The sequence below is a fragment of the Falco naumanni genome, chromosome Z (genome assembly GCF_017639655.2).
Source record: "Falco naumanni isolate bFalNau1 chromosome Z, bFalNau1.pat, whole genome shotgun sequence".
Classification (NCBI taxonomy): Eukaryota; Metazoa; Chordata; class Aves; order Falconiformes; family Falconidae; genus Falco; species Falco naumanni.
Genome location: NC_054080.1, coordinates 55952902 through 55967531, shown reverse-complemented (window position 1 = coordinate 55967531; position 14630 = coordinate 55952902). Strand labels below are relative to the sequence as shown.

At 42.2% G+C, this 14630-nt stretch overlaps 1 long non-coding RNA gene across 1 annotated transcript; it reads right to left on the bottom strand.

Moving 5' to 3' along the window:
• Nucleotides 1-1607: 1607 nt before the first annotated feature.
• LOC121081589 lies at nucleotides 1608-6425 on the bottom strand. The gene is made up of 3 exons (XR_005825737.1): nucleotides 6343-6425; nucleotides 4558-4618; nucleotides 1608-1730 (listed from the first exon to the last, which is right to left on the bottom strand). It is a non-coding gene; the product is annotated as an uncharacterized LOC121081589 (long non-coding RNA).
• Between the last annotated feature and the right edge of the window lie 8205 nt (nucleotides 6426-14630).

The window sequence follows — 14630 nt, the reverse complement described above, 5'->3', positions numbered from 1 at the left end:
CTGGTTTTCCACAGTAAAGGTAAGCTGACTTGGCTGTGCATTATTTTCCCTTCCTGCCATTTCCTCTTCAGCATCTTCCTGAAGTGTTCATATTTACAAATAAAAGATCGAAAACCCTTCCCACTCTGTAAGTTATTATTCAGCTGGGTTAAGAGGATCAGGAAATGCAGCTAGGGCACTAGTACCTCCCTCATCACATAAATCACAGCCTTCAGACAAAGCAGCATGTTGCAAGACGACACCTCCTTCTAAATGCTCAAATGCAGAATAAAGCCTGCCAGCCCACTCTAAGCCATTACAGATGGCAGGTAAGAGCCAAACATCCTTGAGACAGTATCCACTGTTCTCCTACAAGTAAAAGAACCACAGTTCTGCCTTGACCTTAGGAGATTCACACAAAGACAGCTGAAGGATGCAGAAAGGATGCTGTAGACTTCGCTTCCACGCTACACACCTTTTCTGTGGCTTAGAAACAAGTTTAGCAAGTACTGACCTTTTCTCCTGCTTTCCCATGCATGAAGTTTTGATCGGTGTCTATAAATATAAGAAAAGTTTACCTCAAATAAATGCCCCTATAGCTGCAAAAGCAACATTAATTTATGTTGGCCTGAGCCAAAGTCAGCCATGCACACCACTCCCTGGTACAGTGTTTTCTTGCAAGATTAAGAGTAATTGGTGTAGAGAACTGAGCAGAGGCTGCTGCAGTGCCAACGGTAAAAAAGGATATGCATCCTTTAACCTTCAGAAAATGTCTTAGTAAAGTACAACACATCTGTCTCCAGCTTTCTTTAAGCAGCTTTGGCCTAGTATTATTTTCTGTCAAACCATCGGGTCTTTTAAGCAGCACAGCTCTCACCTGCTACTCCTTGCACTTAAAACACTTTACAACTAAGCTAATAAGTTCATTCTTCCCACAAGCTTGTTCCATAAGATACATTTTTTAAATGCTGTAAAGACATGAAGAGACACAATAGTGGCCAAAACTATATGCCGTGGACTGGTACACTTGCTAAATTAGCATGCCTTTTCCCATTCTGATGACCTGGCTTTCAGCTTTTCTACTGCTATTTAAATTTAATCACGCAAGCTGAAACTGTATATACCAGCTGTCTGTCAAGGACTGATAATTCTTCTTAATTTTAATAACAAAATTTTGTCAGAAGTGTTCTGTTATTTCTAAGAATAGGACTAGAGAATGTGTTGCTTTGCTGAAGTTAAAAAATGCTGGCAACACATCCATGGGGAACTTTAAACTCTCCCTTAAATGGAGTAGAAACGTAGTATGCTATGGGTAAAAGGGCATCAGAAGAGAAGGCATATCACAGAACAACTGTCAGCCTGTTTCCCAGTCTTGATGACACACAGTGAGGCAAGAGCTTCTCACATCTGCTGCTGAAGAGCTTAGTCAAGCTGTAGGCACAGCAAGTAAACTGGTATTCCAGTAAGGAAAGTAACCTTCCCCATTCCAGCCAGTCTCAACAGCTTCCTCTTCTGCCCTAGGAGACATGTAATGCTCTCTTTCATACCAGGTAGAAGATGGCCAACAAAAAGAACAGGAAATAAATACAGCTGATAAAATTAAAGCCTTTCTTAACGCTTACCACTGCTTCCATGATATGTCTTTTGCTTTCTATGAACCGTCAATACAAATTCCAAAAAAACAAAAGGTGGCTGTTGGTTTGGAGCAGGCCAGTGCTTGTAATGCAGGTCTGAATATTTGACTGGAAATGCTGTGAAGAGAGATCATCATATTATTATCTGTGCCTTTTGGGGTCTGTTTATTTCTTTGAAATCACTGCTCTGATGTTCTGTAGGAAAATACCACATCATTGCAATTAAAAACTAGAAAGGAATCAAAGTCCAGTGGAAACTAATCCTGGAAGCTACTGGCTTTTGAAGCTTGATTATGCAACTCTAATAAAACTCTGATCGGGTTGGATCATGTAGCTATAATTGAAAATTTTGGAAGTACAATATTTACTGTATTTGAAGATACATGTATATAAACTGCTCTGTTGTAGTAACTGAATCTGTAGAAATTGTGATTTTTTTTGTTGTTAGTGATAAGCATACATACATACACACACTTCCTTCATTAGCCCACTCAAACACTTCAGTATCAATAGGAACAGATGCTTTATCCCAGGTCCACCCTTGAAATCCCTATATTGCAACACAATGGTCTTCCAATTAATTGTCATTCCCTTACCTTATCTACTCAGAGTCTGAATTCATCCCTGGTTAAGCTTGTTGCACTACATTTTGTTTGTGAGGCATCCACTCTGTGATAACCAGCTGTTTAATGATGTCCTACAAGAGGATTTAGGTTCATGGATTTCTGACTGCATCCTAATTACAAGCTAAACACTGCCTAAAATTACAGCTTTGTTTCCATAGTACAAAAATGGACACACTTCTGTGAAGTCCTTTCCTTACTAGGTCACAGCATTCATAAAAATGTTACATTATAATCTGCTCACAGTTAATTGAGAGTTGTTTTGATGCTTTCTGTTGCATCTGCCTAGCAGTATGCTGTGGTGTTATCAAGCAATTTACTGTCTTTTGTGTGTCTTTATTTTATAAATTTTAAAATCACTCATTGTTTTCCTTTATGAAGTTACACTTTGCTATCACTGTTTGCTGGGTTAAAAACTGGATGGATGGATGGACCCAAAGAGTGGTGGTGGATGGAGTTACATCCAGCTGGTGACTGGTCACAAGTGGTGTTCCCCAGGGCTCAGTGCTGGGGCCAGTCCTGTTTAATATCTTTATCGACGATCTGGATGAGGGGATCGAGTGCACCCTCAGTAAGTTTGCAGATGACACCAAGTTGGGCAGGAGTGTTGATCCTGTCTGGATGACCAGAAAGCTCTGCAGAGGGATCTGGACATGCCGGACCGATGAGCTGAGGCCAGCTGGATGAGGTTCAAGAAGGCTCCGTGCCGGGTCCTGCAGCTGGGTCACAGCAGCCCCACACAGCGCTACAGGCTGGGGCAGAGCGGCTGGAAAGGGCCTGGTGGGAAAGGGCCTGGGGGTGCTGGTCGGCAGCCGGCTGGGCATGAGCCAGCAGGGTGCCCAGGTGGCCAAGGAGGCCAGCAGCACCCTGGCTGGTGTCAGAAGCAGTGTGGCCAGCAGGGCAAGGGAAGGGACTGTCCCCCTGCACTGGGCACTGGTGAGGCTGCACCTCGAACCCTGTGTTCAGGTTTGGGCCCCTCACTGCAGGAGGGACGTAGAGGGGCTGCAGCGTGTCCAGGGAAGGGCAAGGGGCTGGGGAAGGGTCTGGAGCACAAGGCTTGTGAGGAGCAGCTGAGGGAACGGGGGCTGTTCAGCCTGGAGAGGAGGAGGCTCAGGGGAGACCTTACTGCTCTCTACAACTACCTGAAAGGAGGTTGTAGGCAGGTGGGAGTGAGTCTCTTTTCCCAAGTAACAAGTAAGAGGAGAAGAGTAAATGGCCTCAGTTTGTGCCAGGAGAGGTTTAGATGGGATATTAGGAAAAGTTTCTTCACTGATAGGGTTATCAAGCATTGGAAGAGGCTGCCTGGAGGTGGAGGGGTGGGGGTTGGGGGTGGTTGGATCACCATCCCTGGAGGTATTTAAAAGATGTGTAGATGTGGCACTTAGGGACATGGTTTAGTGATGGATTTGGCAGTGCTAGGTTAACGGTTGAACTCCATGATCTTAAAGGTATTTTTCAACCTAAAGAATTCTACGATCCCATGATGGGTAAAAAAATAATAATTATTACTTTTTTTCAGTATAAGCAAAGCAATTTAGAGTACTGCTAATATCAATGTCAAGTAAACAGTTCCTTTTCTCCACAACAAGCATTTGATGTGTTCAGAAAACAACAGAGATTGTAGTTCATTTATATTAATAGAAAGCATGAAGAAAACTGTCAAAAGCTTCTTTAATGATCGTTCCCTGCTCTTTCCCTTCCCACCATCGCTACCAAATAACACAGTCCAGTCGCTTTAACGTCTGTCAGTATGGTTCTGTATTCAAAGCCCAAGAGAAAACAGAATACACTTTGGATAAAGACAACTCTGTTAATCACCACCTGCCTTTCATTATAGCTCTTTCACGCTTGTTTTGAAAGCATCTGTTGATTTCTCTAAGCAATGAATAAAAGTCCTTGATATTTTTGCAAAGAAATAGAACCAGTTAGTGAAAAGGTACTCCAGAACTCATAATACCTTTTTTCTTGTCTATTTGGATCTCAACGAAGAGACCTATGATATAAAAATATAGATGTGTTTTAGGTAAGCCACGGGAGGGAGCTGGTGAGTAGGCTGACAACAGCAACGAAAATCCTTTTCACTGCTTTTGCAAGGCTGTTCTTACTGATGCTGCTGGCACACACACTCAAAATCAGCCTTCTTTAAGGAAATTTCCTAGAATTGCATGGAAATCTGAAGAGCAAGGACTGCCTACCTGCTCACATCCTCCACCCTGAGCACATGGATCACACTCCCTGAGCACACCTTCAGGATCACTATCTTTGAAAAGATCTTCAGGGCAAAATGTAGTTTAAGGCAGCACAGGCTAACTTGCACTTACTTGGAAAACAACCAGCATAGCCTGAACCTGATATTTTCTCACTGTGTGGAGGAAGGAAGACCTGAATGAGACAAAAAGCATAGTTTTTACTTAGGTGTGCACTATGTACTTATACAAAGAGATCTATTTCTGAAATCTGACAACATTCCCATATATGGAAAATACGGATATATGTTTCTTATAAATGTTATATAGAAGATTGTGCAATAAGCACAATTGAAATATATACAGATTACAGGAATGGCTTTGCAGTTAATGTCAGCCTGATTGCCAAGGTCTTGTGAGAATGTTGACAGTTTATATATCTGGGAACAGCAGCATGACTGACTCATTACTTACAAAAGTATTCCCTCTCATTTGTCTTCTTTCAAGTCTGGAGCACATACAGAGGATATCAACTCTTCAACCAAAATCAGATGCTGTTTTCAAGTACTTTGTAACTGATCCCACAGTTAATTCACAATCAGATTCTCTCTTTCTCCAAAAGAACTTGGATCAAAAATAAATAACAACAGCCAAGGAAACATCATTCTGTGAAAATAAACTCCTACCTAATTCAGTTTCTCTGTAAGGTTTCTACCTTACCAAATGCAACCTGCCCAGTATCACCTTAAATACATTTAGACATGGTTTATAGTACAGAAGAACATCAGAGATCCTTCCTGAGTCTCTATATTCACTATTCCTGAGTGAATAAAGAATTTTACACTGTAGGCGCTAAAGACTTTCTAGTCCTTTGAAACATAAATCTCTCAATCAGGCACTTAAAGAGGTCAGAATAATAGTAGAGCACAATCCAGCTTGCTGAAGTCAGAGACTTCCATGGCAAAATCAAGAGTGGGACTGCCTTGTCTCAAAGACATTCAGAAGAATATACTTCTTTCTTACTGTTTTTAAAGTAGGATGCCTCTGCAGTTATTTCTTAGAACAGCATTATTATTGTGATTGCTTGTGTAAGCTGTTGCGACGCAGTGAGGTGAAACAAGTGCTTGACGGTATAAGGACACTTTCAGTGGCCACGAAAAAAGACAGACAAAACCATCATGCTTAGCCAGCAGATCCAAGTGCACAAAGCAAAGTATGCTGAAAAACCTACCACACATGCTAGTAAAAGCAACAAATGAAAGCACAACGGATATGCATGGTAGGAAAAAATGAGGAAAATACAGCATTAATGATCATCCCTACTGCTCTCAGGAAGGAGCCAAGGCACAATGATCAGACCAGTATTTTCAAAGCAAAAAGTGGAGTGTTCAGTTGAAAATACTGAAGCCTAGTTTTCAAAGTGCTGAAGATGAGCAACTCAAAGGCAGGCATAGCATAACAGAAAACGAGCCAATCTAACTGCTGAGAACACAAAACCTAAGCCATTTTGAACTATTTGTAGTTGAGTCCCTATTTTCCAACTACTTAAAATTCCAAGGAACTGCGTTTTTAGAGTCCCACTCAGCAATAAGGAATCTATTAAATGATAGGGAGTAATGTAAGCGGTTAGAAGAAGTCACCTTATTTTAAAATGACAGCTTCTAAGAAAAACAGTAATACAAATCTTACTCTTGCATAAAAGCATTAGAATTATTTTATTAGTTACAATTATGATTATATTTATTATCTTACAATTTCAGCAAAATAATTTATACAAAAAATTATGCTATGTAAATAATAAGAAATAAATCAGCACAGAAAAAGCCAACTATTCAAGAACTTCCTGTTGTTATTGTAGTCTTTTGTTGTGCATGCTTACATTTCAACTATATTAAAAAGGGTGGGGGCTAATGTACTTACATAGAATTTTCTCTAGTACAATTCCAGTAATCCCACTGACAACAATGAGATTAGTCCTATGATAAAACTGGAAATCAGACGTATGGGACTGGTTCCTAAGCACACACAAAGTCTAAGAAAATAAAACAGGACAGACAAAATAAAATAAAACAAAATAGATACTAAGTTAATTAATATACATCTTTTAATAATGAATTGTAACAATGCCAAATAGTTGATTTTATTGTGTGCATATATTCAGTGAGATTGTCCTCTCACCAAGAAAACAACAAAGGAAAAATTGGTACCAGCATGCCTGCAGTGAGCAAGCCAAAGGAAAATATTTTTCTGTCTTCTAATCTTCTTGTTTAAGCTTTTTATTTCTTTACTTTTCTCTTCCTTGGCAAATCCCCTGTCAGTTTTTACTGACACTTCATCAAGGATCACGTTGCTTTGCTACAGCCTATTGGATGCATGAAAGGGGCAAATGTGAAAAAAGGCGTTAAGATCTTGATATATGCAATGGCAGAAGGCCAGCTGAACCCACAGACTAGAGAAACAGAAGGGTGGCCAACTTACAGGCACCATACTGATAGCTGTACACAGCCACAACTCTGAAATTGACTTGTCAGTCTGCAGCAGACCTGCAAAACCCATAAAACATTTACTGATAATTTAGTATGCAGACAACCCAGCTAAAGACTTTTCGTAATTCCAGCACTATTGGTATTACCCAGAAGGTATCTTCAAACAAATTTTTTATATTTAATTACACACAACAGCTTCACAAGAAAAATAAGTGACCCTGATATACTTATAGATTTCAGATTTGCTACATTGGGCCTGCCAGAGCATGTCCTTACTCTACCAGCAGAAAATATTAAACTTCAAAGACAAGAAAAGTCACGCCATGTCATTTGTTAAGGCCTTTTTATATGTAAGTGAGGACATGGCAAAGTTGAAGAAGACTGTGCGTTTTCTAACTAGTTCATAGGGAAATTTCTGCAGGGTTATAATGAGCAAGTCTGAAAAGATCTCTTCACAAAGTCTTCTAGCACTCTTAAGTCTATACCATGATGACTGCCCTCATGATACAGGTGTGATTTCCCTAAGAAAATTAGGACCATGTATTCCAACTTGAGTTCACTTGTAATGATACCATCCTTACATTACCTTCTCTATTTATAGCTGTAAATTAAGGCAAGCATTTGTAGGGACTTGCAATTTTCCTCTGGCTCCAGAGTTTTTTATGTCCCATCAGAGAAAATACCATTGCTTATCTTTCTTTGCTGACTAACTCCCACCCAGAATGTTTATCTTACTTTCTACGTGTACTGAAAGAATAACATGGTCTGTCCTGTAGCAGATACGGGGGGAAAAAAGGGTTCAGTGTAGTCAGTCAAGCTGCCATGGACTAGTCCTCCTATGTTTTGGATCATACATGCAGACCGTGCACTCCCAAGTCGATGCTGACCCTCTGGTTGTTTGATTCACAGGAATGTATTGGTTTGCCTCAACTTCCTCTGTTTTGTGTTCAGGTCCTTCTCTTCCAGAATCCAGAAAAACTGTAATAACAAACTTCCAGCACCACACTTACAGCAAAGTGACAGTTAATAGTAATTGGAAAAACACTTTAAACAATGAACTGCAAACCTCCTTGCCAAAAAATTGCCCCTACTGGATATTAAATGTTTCATTTTTCAAACTAGAAAAAACCTAGGCAACCCAATTCTAAATAATAATTTTAAAATGACTGTTTACTCCATTCAGTAGATATTACGGAAATTATTAATTATTTAATAATTAATTAATTAATTAATTGCCTAGTTAGAATAATTTTACCAATAATACTGTCATACAGATCTTCAGAACTTAACTGATTCTTTTAGTTGAGCATATTCAGTTTTTCTCTCAGGACATGCATTCAGAAATCCCATGTTCTGCATTTTTCTGCCTTGTTCTGTCCAAGTTGAATTTTGCAACTTGTGATTGTAGTGGCACTGGATTTAAACCTTAATTGACCAGCCCACCACTGAAAGTCCTTTTACTGAACAAACACCTCTGCATATATGTCAGAATTTTCTCCTTACCTTCCTCTAAAGGTAACATGACAAGCCAGTAGAAAGGATTATCAGTCCCAAATTATGCACACATTCATTTACCACAAAGTAAGAAATCATTAAATGCTTATTTTTAACATACAGCCTTTTCCAAAGAAACTTAATACACCTGATTCATTGGCTTGTTCTTGGGATGGTGTGACAGTATAAGCTCTATTTCAAGATCCTGCTGTTGACCTTCACACAAAATTTGAGACTAGGCAAGTCAGTGCTGTAACAGACTTCATTCCTGATACCAAATTTTTATTTGTAATGCAGAATGTACTTTTATTTTTAAGAAAACACATGGTCTCAACCTGAAAATAAGAGCATTTAAGGTTAATCAATATTTCTTTAAACTGATGCAACTGGAATACCCCACAGACACACTGAACGAAAAGGAGTTCCCCAGTATCAGCTGACCTTAGAGGACTATACAATGAAATGGTTCCTGTGATGTGACTCCCACTTTAACAAAGAACATGTTCTTAAGAACTCTGTTCTATAGCAGGTGAAAAGAGGGCAAAAGTAGAGGGACACGCTGGCACAGAGGTCTCCTCACAAACTGGGCTAGAGCAGGGAGAGGGAGGCAGAGTTCAATGTTCACTGCAGCATACACACACACATATATACACACACGTATGAATTTATATACATATAAAGGAAAATGTGCAAAGAGCTTCTTGAATACTTTCTGCTGCTGCCATGGGAAAGAGCCATCTTCTGCAGGCTTCTGAACTAGCTTCTGAACTGACGCTGAGCAGCAGTGTGGGGTCACTTTCATGCAGTCCTTTTGCTAGCACAGGACAAAATAAGCTGCTCACTTGTTAAAATACTTCTGGATTTCAGTCAGTTGAAAACCTTACCATGCATATTTGCTGGACTGCAGTAAAGTCCTGATGCATGGAGGGACTTTGTGTCCTCTAGGATGACAAAGAGATCCCACTGCTCCTTCTTAGAAGAGTTTTGCCTTTCTAAAGGCTGTTTCCAGAAATATTTGTTCATTCTTAGAGGACATTTCTGTCAGAACTGTGAAAATTTGCTTAAACTGCCATGAATATATGTAATTATAAATGTTGCTAAAAACACAGGTTGAAGTCCTGTGGTGAGGTTCCTGCTGGTGACTACAAGTTTTTGGCCGGCTGGAAAATTCAGCTGCTTCAAGCCCAGCAGCGTTTCCGTGACAACATGGTTAAAAAACTTGTATTTTAACACTTAAAAAAATAAAAAGGAAACTTGCTATGTTTTTCTTTCTATCTCCTACTTTGTAGTTTACTGATGTCTAGCTAAAGCATTTCTTAGCAGCTAATTACCGGGTAGATGAAGGCAAAGCCTGGAGACTTCTCCTTTGACTACCATCACTAATAAAGTAGAAATACCTACCCCTGTACGGCACTGTTCCCTTACTGAATGTTAGGTGGACCTCTGGTGAGAAGTAAGCATCATCATCCTCATTTCACAGGCCTAAGAACTGAAGCACTGAAGGTGTAAACAGGATTGAAATAGTTACAAGGTAGAAAAGAAGGCACTAAGAACGACAGTAAGTCCCATGTGTCCTGTGAACTACTATCAACAATATCCCTCACATGATACTGAAACCATGACCATACCAGTGTACAAACTGCCTGCATAACTTGCACTAAAATATAGTCTCATGTATACTAACAGCTGTGTGTAAGATTTACTTACCACACTGACGGAGCATTCAGCTGGCTCCTCTGCACTGCACTGCATTCATTTCTCTTCCTTGTTGCTAGCAGGCTTTTTCTGCAGTTAATGCACTGAGACAGATGCTTGGCCATTTAAGGCAACCATGAAAATTTGGCCTGTGACTTTCAGTGCAGCTGAACCAATGCCCAAAGTCTAAACTTCAAATCTCAAAATAATATTGCCTCCAAACCACAGGAATTTTTCAAGTACCAGCTATTCCCTTACAGCTACACCTACTGGTGTTCATTTCATCGCAGTTCCGGGAGGGCTGTAATTTGTCAGCCATCCCTTCACCTAAGTTTGTGGAGGCATGCTAACATGAGGTGGCCACCCTGTTCCTCCTGGGGTGATACATGCTTTGCCAGCTTTTGTCCCCCAGCTCTTGCAGAAATTCTGTCTTTCTCAGAAGAAGTTTAAAAGCATGGAGAATGAAAGCTGTAGGGGTCAGTTTTATCTTCCATTAGCAATCCTTCATAGTTTTGGGAGGGTATATAGAGTCTTCCAAAAGTCTCTGAAGTCTCTATGTTTTAGAGGAGGGCAGAGGTCTTTTCTTAAGACAGAAAAGCTGCTTCTCGTCCACCTTCCTTCTTTCTGCCATGCATGGTTCCCTGCCATTTCCAGAGCCGTGGTCATACCCTGGAGCTCGATGGTATGGTGTGAAGGTGTAATACTTGTGAATATCGGTCATTGGATAAGATAGGGTCACAAAAATATTTTAATGAGGAAATGTCAAAGGAAAAATCTGCTTTAGACCTCCCCTATAATTTGCCCCAGTAACAAAAGAAAAGAAAAATGGCTTCTCTGTTTTTCACTCATGTAGCCCTATTAGATAGGGATGCTGCTTCCAATTCCTGTGTGACCCTGACTGGCAGGTAACACTTCAAATGTTTGCACTGTTTTACTGATCCTTCTAGACCTACTTTGTTTTCTAGTCTTTCTGAAAACCACAAACAGGCAGGTATGACTCAATGGCACAGTTCCAATGCAACATCTTACACTCCACCTATGTTTATCCTAAATTTCGAGGATCCATAGTAACCCCAGCCTCAAGTGTACTGCTGAGTATGCTGCAGAAGTTTATTGTCAGAACCAAATTACACAATTTTTCTGAAATCTCCTAATTTTCTGTCTGTTGCAATTGGGCCATTACAGGTATATGTTTTCCCAGACAAAAAAGGAAATAATATGCATTGAATTTCAACATGATTTTGCTAGTCAAGCTAGAATTTCAGTACTCCTGGATGAATTCAGCATCATTTTTATTCTGCTGCTCTCCAATTTTTCTGCAAATCCACCTTCATGTACTGATTTCCTGACCTCTGCCATTAGTCAGTACTTGTCTATGCCACAGACATTAGTCAGTACTATGTCTAATAGCAGTGCAAGTTACATATTTTCCCCCGTACTGCAGGCCAAACTGTCTGCCAGAAAACAACATTATCACCCCTTTCAAAGACAAATAATATCTGCAAAATCATTTCAGCAATTAGGGTTTCCTATCCACCTCACCAGTTTCTTATGTTGATAATGCTGAATAGGTAAGGTATTTGGACACAGAGGCCACTGCAAATGGACTTCCCCTCATTATTAGTTAGAGGATGTAGTAGTAGTAGCAGTAGTAGTAGTAGTAGTAGTAGTAGTAGTAGTAAATAATAATAATAATAATATTGTTCTGAAAGTGCACCAAGATGCAGCTGTGGAGCAGGACTGTATTAGAAAAAGCAATACTTAAATACAGACTGAAGTGATGTCCCTTTCACAAAGTATTTACTGTCTACAACATAAGACTGTCAAGAATAACTACAGTTCTCCAGATGTGTACAGAACAGGACTGCCAACCAAAAGTGTTAAAAAATTGTGATTCCGTAGAAAATGGGGAGGCTGGCTTAAACATCATGAGATTTTAAAAAATTATAAAAGATGAGTTCTGCTTGCCTTCACAGAATCACAGAACAGTCAGAGCTGGAAGAGACATCTGGGGAGAACATCTAGTCCAAACCCTCTGCTAAAGCAGGTTTATCTATTCATCTAGAGCAGGTTGTTCAGGACTGCATCCAGGCAGGTTTTGAATGTCTCCAGAGAAGGAACTCCACCACCTCTCTGGGCAGGCTGTTCCAGTGCTCTGTCACCTTCAAATGAAACAAGTTCTTCCTCATATTCACTTTTTGTGTTTCAATTTGTGCCCATTGCCCCTTGTCCTGTCACTGGGTACCACTGAAAAGAGCCTGACCCCATCCTCTTGACACTTGCCCTTAAGACATTTGTAGACATTGATAAGATCCTCTCTCAGTCTTCTCCAGGCTAAAGAGGCCCAGCTCTCTCAGCCTTTCCTCATAGGGGAGACACTCCAGTCCCCTCATCATGTTTGTAGCCTCTGCTGGACCATCTCCAGTAGCTCCCTGTCTCTCTTGAACTGAGGAGCCCAGAACTGGACACAGCACTCCAGATGCAGCCTCACCGCGGCAGAGCAGAGCGGGAGGATCAGCTCCCTGCCTCTGCTGGCCATGGTCCTCCTCATGCACCCCAGGATCCCACTGGTCACCTTGGCCACCAGGGCACACTGCTGGCTCATGGGCAACTTGCTGTTCACTAGAACTCCCAGGTCCTTCTCCACAGTGCTTCCTTCCAGCAGGTCAGCCCCAGCCTGTGCTGGTGCGTGGGGTTGTTCCGCCCCAGGTGCAGGACCCTACACTTGCCCTTGTTGAACTTCATGAGGTTCCTCTCCACCCAGCTCTCCAGCCTGTCCCGGTCCTGCTGAATGGCAGCGCAGCCTGCTGGGGTATCAGCCACTGCTCCCAGTTTAGTGTCACCAGCAAACTGGCTGAGGGTGCACTCTGTGCCTGCGTCCAGGTCCCTGATGAGCGAGTTGAACAGGACTGGAGCAGCACTGACCCCGGGCACAGCGCTGGCCTCAGCCTCCAGCCAGGCTCTGCGCCGCTGATCACAGCCCCCCGGGCTCTGCCGTCCAGCCAGTTCTCAGCCCACCTCTCTGTCCGCTCACCTGACCCACACTCCTGAGCTTACCTGGGAGGCTGCTGTGGGAGGCAGTGTCAGAAGCCTTGCTGAGGTCAAGGTAGGCAACATCCACTGCTCTCCCCTCGTCTGCCCAGCCAGTCACTCCATCACAGAAGGGTATGAGGTTGGTCGGGCATGACTTCCCCTTGGTGAATCCATGCTGACTACTGATAGCCTCCTTTTCCTTCACATGTTAGAGATGACCTCCTGGATGATCTCATCACCATTCTGGGGATGGAGGTGAGGCTGAGCAGCCTGTAGTTTCCTGGGTGTCCCCCTTCTTGTTCTTTTTGAAGACTGGAGTGACACTGGCTTTCCTCCAGTCCTCAGGCACCTCTCCTGTTCTCCATGACCTTTCAAAGATGATGGAGAGTGGCTTAGCAATAACCTGCCAGGTCTTTCAGCATTTGGGGCTGCAGCCCATTAGGACATATGGATTCGTGGGTGTCAGGTTTTCTTAAGTGATCTCTAACGTCATCCTCTTCAACCAGGAGAAAGTCTTCCTTTCTTTGGTCACCCTCTCTTGCCTCCAGGGTCTGGGAAACCTGATGGCTGGCCTTGGCAGTGAAGACTGAAGCAAAGAAGTCATTCAGTAACTCTACCTTCTCTGTGTCCTTTGTCACCAGGGCACCCATCTCATCTAGCAGTGGGTCTGCATTTTCCGTAGTCATTCTTTTCCTGCTGATGTACTTGAAGATGCCCTTCTTGTTGTACTTTAATTCCAAATGGACTTTAGCCTTCCTCAATGCCTTCCTGCATGTTCTGACAACATCCCTCTATTCCTCCCAAGTGGCCTGTCCCTTTTTCCACATCCTGTAAAACTCCTTCTTCCATTTGAGGTTTGCCAGAAGCTCCTTGCTCATCCATGCAGATCTCCTGCCCCCTTTGCTTGATTTCTTTCTCATAGGGGTGCACCAATCTTGAGCTTGGAGGAAGTGATGCTTGAATATTCACTAGCTGTCTTTGACCCCTTTACCTTCTAGAGCCCTAACCCATGGGATTCCTCCAAGCAGGTTCTTGAAGAGGCCAAAGTTAGCTCTCCTGATTGGAATCCTGCCTGTTGTCCTGCTTCCTTCGTGCAGGATCCTGAACTCTTGTGGTCACTGCAGCCAAGGCTGCTCCCAGCCTTCACATCCCCAACCTTTGTTTGTGAAGACAAAGTCCAGGAGCATGCCTTGCCTCATTGGTTCCTCCACCACCTGCATCAAAAGGTTATCATCAATGTTCTGCAGGAACCTCCTAGACTGCGTGCCTGGCTGTGTTGCCTTTCCAACAGATATCAGGGTGGTTGAAGTCCCCCATGAGACCCAGGGCCAGCTGACCAGGAGACAACCTCCAGTTGTCTGTAGGCAGCCTCATTGACTTCCTCTTCCTGGTCAGGTGGCCCCTGACAGTGTCCCCCATGTTAATCGTTACTCATAAGCTCTTGACTTGTTCTGCACCCATCCTTAGGGAGAGCTCGATACAGCAGGTGCTCCCTCACAT